This window comes from Euprymna scolopes, chromosome 18 (assembly GCF_053919585.1).
Source record: "Euprymna scolopes isolate OS-2025 chromosome 18, ASM5391958v1, whole genome shotgun sequence".
Classification (NCBI taxonomy): Eukaryota; Metazoa; Mollusca; class Cephalopoda; order Sepiida; family Sepiolidae; genus Euprymna; species Euprymna scolopes.
In genome coordinates, this window is record NC_136499.1 from 94,384,980 (window position 1) to 94,390,776 (window position 5,797).

Sequence of the window (5,797 nt, forward strand, 5' to 3'; positions counted from 1 at the left end):
ATGAATGGACGGCGACTATTCATGCCAATCAACCAGACAGACAAATATATAGGAAACTGCAATGATTTCGTTTGCATACGAAGTACTATAACTGTATAAGATTATACAGGTATAAAACTCGGAAATAAAGATTACTTCTGCATATTCGGCTGTCATCTCATTGTCCTGCAGATGTAGGGCATGATATTCACAGAAGTTATTAGTGATAACATTTTTTTCTCGTGGACGACAGCCAACAACCTAACGATCTAAGTCAAAGAGAAACTTCATCAACTTTGCATGGCGCATAACAACATACTAAGAATATACCAGGTTTTACATGTTACTCAAAAGACTATGAAATGACTTCCCGTTAAATATCATATGCTTGAATGTCCCGTGGGTTCAGTGAACGATTTTCAACCACTCAAGAACAGGAAAAAAAGCAATAAAAAAACAACTACTTACATATAAGGCTCCAAAAACATCGCAACGGTTTTCCAATGTGAATGTGAGGGCCATACAATGCAGACATACACACTAAGACTTCTTGCTATGACATGACGACTTCGAAATTAAGTGGATTATGTCGTCTTCTCCTCACGGCCTCTTTATCACGACAGACACATTCAAGTCTTTCGCTACTGTATCGATATTTTCATAACTGATTTTTTTTACATGGAGGTCACCACTTATCAAGGTCCAGAAGCCATTCTGGGATAAGGATTATTGTGGGTACAGTAATCAATGGGATAGTATCGTAGTAATAGTTAGTATTGGAGATTTGATAAGGTGTCATTACTTAAGGGGCGGTTCATCAGGAATTTGTATATGTTGGACTTGAATACATCCAAGTTGCAGTCAGGATGGAAACAGGCAAGCGACAGAGAGTTCCACAGGTGCGCAGTTCTAAGAAAGAATCTTTGTTCATGGAATCTACATACATACAGATAAAGAATGGGGAAAATTTATTGACAGTGGTTACTGCTAGACGGGTGTTTTTCGAGAAAGATTGGCGAGGGGGCCAGAGATGGGAGCTCAGACGAGCACTTGCCATGGAAATAACGATAAAACAAATATAGGCTTGTAATGTCTCTTCTGTGGGAGAGGGGTTGTACGGAAGAGAAAATGACATCCCCCACTATGCTACGAATCTATTTTGTACTCTGTCAAGGCAGGATAGGTTTTTTTAGCAGCTCCTGCCTTGGATATACTTGACTTTCATATAGATAGAGAATTGCATCATCAGTGAGATATCTTCTGGAGCGGTAGAAGGATCCTACCATTTCCCAACAACCTAGGCCACAGACTTGGTGTATGTGTCCCATTTCAGATCAGGAGCAAAGGTCAAACCTAGAAGCTTATCAAAACATGGGGCCTCCCCAAGACGAGAGCCATCCATTTCAATTGATGCCAGATGGGGATCAGAGCGTTTATGATGTAAAGATAGGAGCTTGGTTTTAGATGCATTAAAGGTAACCAGCCATATCTTACCCCATTGTACCACGCGCTCGAGATCAGAGGAGAGAGAATCAGAGAGAACATTGTAATTTACGGCCTTTGATGTGTTACCATAGATGGTCGTGTCATCAGCATAGATGCCAACGAATGATTTAAGTATGTGTTTTGGGGGATCATTGATGGAGATCAAGAAGAGAGTTTGGCTCAGGATGGACCCCTGAGGGACTCCAGCATTAAACTGTAGGCCTCTGATTTCTGCTCATCAACCACTACTCTTATGAATATATGTTATAATGAGTATCATTCTATGGTTTCCCCCGGTAAAACACTCACAACTGTAAACTCGTCTAATTGCTACCACCGTAAATAATTTCACTATGTACCTACAACTAAACTGAACTTCCATGAGCAAAGCATCTTTCCTAGAACTGCTCGTCTATGGAACGGTACCAGGAACCGCTTCCGGCTGACAACAACATTGTTGCTTTAAAATTTAACAGTAACAAGTTGAAATAACTTTTTAAATAATAAATTCTAATCAGTTAGTAGTATCGTTGCCACCGTTCACTTGTCAAACTTAAATGATACTTCTTTTTTGCATTGAAAATTGGTGACTTTTTTTTTGTTAAAAATGTTTTTTATATTTTTCAACTAGTGTAGACTGAAAGATATGGTAGTGGACTAGAAAAGAAATGGAAATCTCTCGTATAAGCACATGCTTATAGGACGTGATGTCAAAAGTTTTGGTGGCATTTGTTAAGTGTTGAGACATTATGTTGAACAGAGTGTAGTATGATCCTGAGTGTAATTGCCAGTAACAAAATGGCGGCGTAGACGCAGTGCAGTTCAGATCAGATCCTGAGTGTAATTGCCACTAACAAAGATGGCGGCGAACTGATTGAATCCAAAAGTCGACAATTTTTATAGTAACTTTAGAATATTTTCATTGGTTGCTCACCATGAGTTGTGGTTATAAAAACGGTCGTCGAAATCATTGATCTCATACCCCCCCACCAGGATTCAAAAACATTTTACAGGATTAAAGTATATGATGAAAGGTGGAGATTCGAATGTTGAATTTTTGGTGGGTTTTTCGTTCTGCAAACTGCCAGTGTGTGATATATGATTTGTATACGATTGATTAGTATATTAACTTTTTTTATATTGTAAACCAATAATCTCTAAACAATGGTTTTTATTTAACACACAGATGGGAGTTTACAGGTGCTACCAGCCATGGGTATAGTTGTGACTAAGGAATCAATTAAGACTTCGTGAAGCTCTCTAATTATGGCTTTAATACTGGATATAGTTAATGCCATTTTAAGGTAACTGTGATATAAACATATGATAGGTTTCATGTTTTGTTGATGCATACGAATGGCAGATGTTGCAAGTGATAGTAAAAGGGCAAAGCATAGAGAATTGAAAATAGCCGGTCGGAGTGATGAGAATCAAGTGACATTTCTTTTATAGTGAAATGAGAACGAGAATCACGGTGAGAACGGTCTTTATGGGTTGGCTGGTTGTTTTTTTTTTGTTTTACGGCATATCAACCCTTTTCGGGTTATTTAATGCCGAATCCAAAGATTTTGAAGAAAATGTTTTTAATAGAATATATTTGTTGTTTTCAAGTCGGTTTCTATTTAACCCATAGTTGGAACCCTAACAGATATTACCACTCCGGGTCAGAGTGTACCTGGGAGCAATGGTAATTAAAGGGTGGTTCCACACTCCCCAAAGCCCACAAGCTGGGGCCTCACCACTGGATATAGTTTAAGGTCATATCCAGGACCCCCATTGAGGGACTTTCACCCTCTGCAGGGGGCAGTCGGTGTATTCTAATGCCCCACCGACAGGGCCGGTCATTATGGGAAAAGCGATGTATAAAAATAGATGCAAATAAATCCTTTTGAATGGAGGCTGTGTGACTTATCTCCAGTGGATATTTCGAAAAGTCAACTTCTGGCTGGTCGAATAGTTACGACTAACAAAAGTCACAATCAGTAAAGGGTGACAATATTCCAAGATATGCAAAGGAAGGGAGAGTTCAGAGCGGGCCTTTCTGAAGAGAGACGTAAATATGTATATTAAACGTTTAATACGATTAGTTGGTCTTTCAAAGGGTTGCTGAGCGATTGAGCCGGTGTGCTTCTCCAGGCAGCTGAGAACCCTTGGTGCTCCTGGCAGAGAAACTATTTTTTATGGGCTTATAGCGTTTGCATTTGATCAGGCAACATTTATTTTGCAAGTCTCCTATTCAACTTTAGATTACGATAATTTTTGAAATGTTAAAGAAAAAGTAAACATATAATTTCTTTATTACTGGACATGAGATTTTTGGTAAGAGAGAAAATGTTTTTGTAGCACCGCTTACTGGATTGAGTAACCATCTTGAAATTGAACAAAAAGTGAAGAAATCCCGAAGTGTTTAGTGAAGATATAAGTACCTGTTCATCTCGAGAGACTTTTAGTGGATGATAATTTTAGAAAATATTTTAACAACAGATGATCATAAGGATCTTGGTATAACTAGATTTTTTTTATTTGTTTTTGTTTATTTTATATTATTTTATGTTATTTTATGTTATTTCATGTTATTTCATTTTGTTTTGTCTCAATCCTTCTCCAAAGAAAACATTTAACATGCATTTTAATTCTAGGAAGTAGTAAGCATACAAAAATGTAATTGGAGTAATAAGCAAACAAATGTTTCCAATCCTTTATATAATTATACAACGTTCATTTACTACGTTATTTGTCTCGGAAACACGGGTGTCCACTAAAAGCGTTTCTATGAACAGTAAACACTGTACTTATTCTGCACTGAGCGGTATTTTTCTTAACTATTATTTTTTTTCTTTTCACAAAATATATCTTATCGTTCGTTGTATAACGGATCCTAATTAATTTTAAAATTATTTAACAATTATTTAATTCATACATCATTCCTTTCTGTTTATTCATTCTTTATGACGTAGTTATCTTTCAATAAATTATATATATATATATATGTGTGTGTGTGTGTGTGTGCGCGTGTGTGTGTGTGTGTGTAAATTCTTAATCAAATTATGTAGGATTACAACAAAAATTATTGTTTGGCAAGAATACATATATTTTTTTAAATATTCAAATGGTATGTATTCCTTGTCAGACAATAAATGTTGTTATAATTACTACATAAAATCTATTCCGAATACTGATTTACATTATTGCTCTATCTCCCATACCGAGCTTTCTTTATCTGGTCGGGATTGACTTATGAATATTGATACGAATATTTATATGAACTTTAGGTTTGCAATATAATATACGGCATCTCAGTACTTGTTTATATATATATATATATATATATATATATATATATATATATATATATATATATGTGTGTGTGTGTGTGTGTGTGTGTGTGTGTGTGTTATTGATAGTAATCATTCATTTCGTACGTTCTTCACTTCATTTCTCTCTTCATTTTACACTCATCAGCGATAGTATTGGTTGTAGAATTCATCTTGATTGTCTCTCTTCTGTCGTGTTGTTATTGAATTATATACCTTGGCTTTGGGTTACAGACGAGCACGTTGTTCAAGGCTGTCGTTGCCAATTTACTATCATGTAACGCCTCGTTTGAGGAAGTGGCTAGGACTCTTATTTTACTGGATCTCGGAACGTGGTCGTCTGGGCTCCTCGGAGGTTGTTACATAATTTGGTATGCTGAAAGCGAATATCGAAGCGGCAGATAGGAAGAAAGACAACGATTGTAGTCTATCTACAAAATCTTAATTCTCATAAAATTATGTACACATGTTTTTACGATTCTCATTCAGATTTTGTCAGTTCTTTTCAAAGTTTCAACTCTCTTCACAGACAGCGACCGACGAATGAATGGGGTGGGGAGGGGTCACGTATCTTCTCCACTCTGATCTGAAACTCTCTCTGGCTCAACGCTTCTCGCTCTTCTTATTAATTTTCGCACGAAAGTCGTATATATAAGGGGGTAAGTGAATGGGTTTGGAAATTCTCCCCAGCCAATAGGATTTCGCCACGAAATCTCCACGAAATCGAAAGCCCCAGGTCCCTAGGTGGGCACTGTTCCCACACTGAAATTCCCTCACCAATTTCGTTGAAAAATGTCAATTCTGACACCCGACCCTGGGTTCATGTTAAGGGCATACAAGGTTCTAAGTGAAATGTCCTGTTATCAACTTTTAGCCGTAAAAATATATGTCTCTGGTTTTTAAACAATATCTATTTTGACATGAAATGAAATATATATATTTATCTTCTCTATCTTACATCCTTGGGTTATCTGGTGTCACCCGGGAATACAAAGCTACCTCAGCGTAGTTCTAACGCT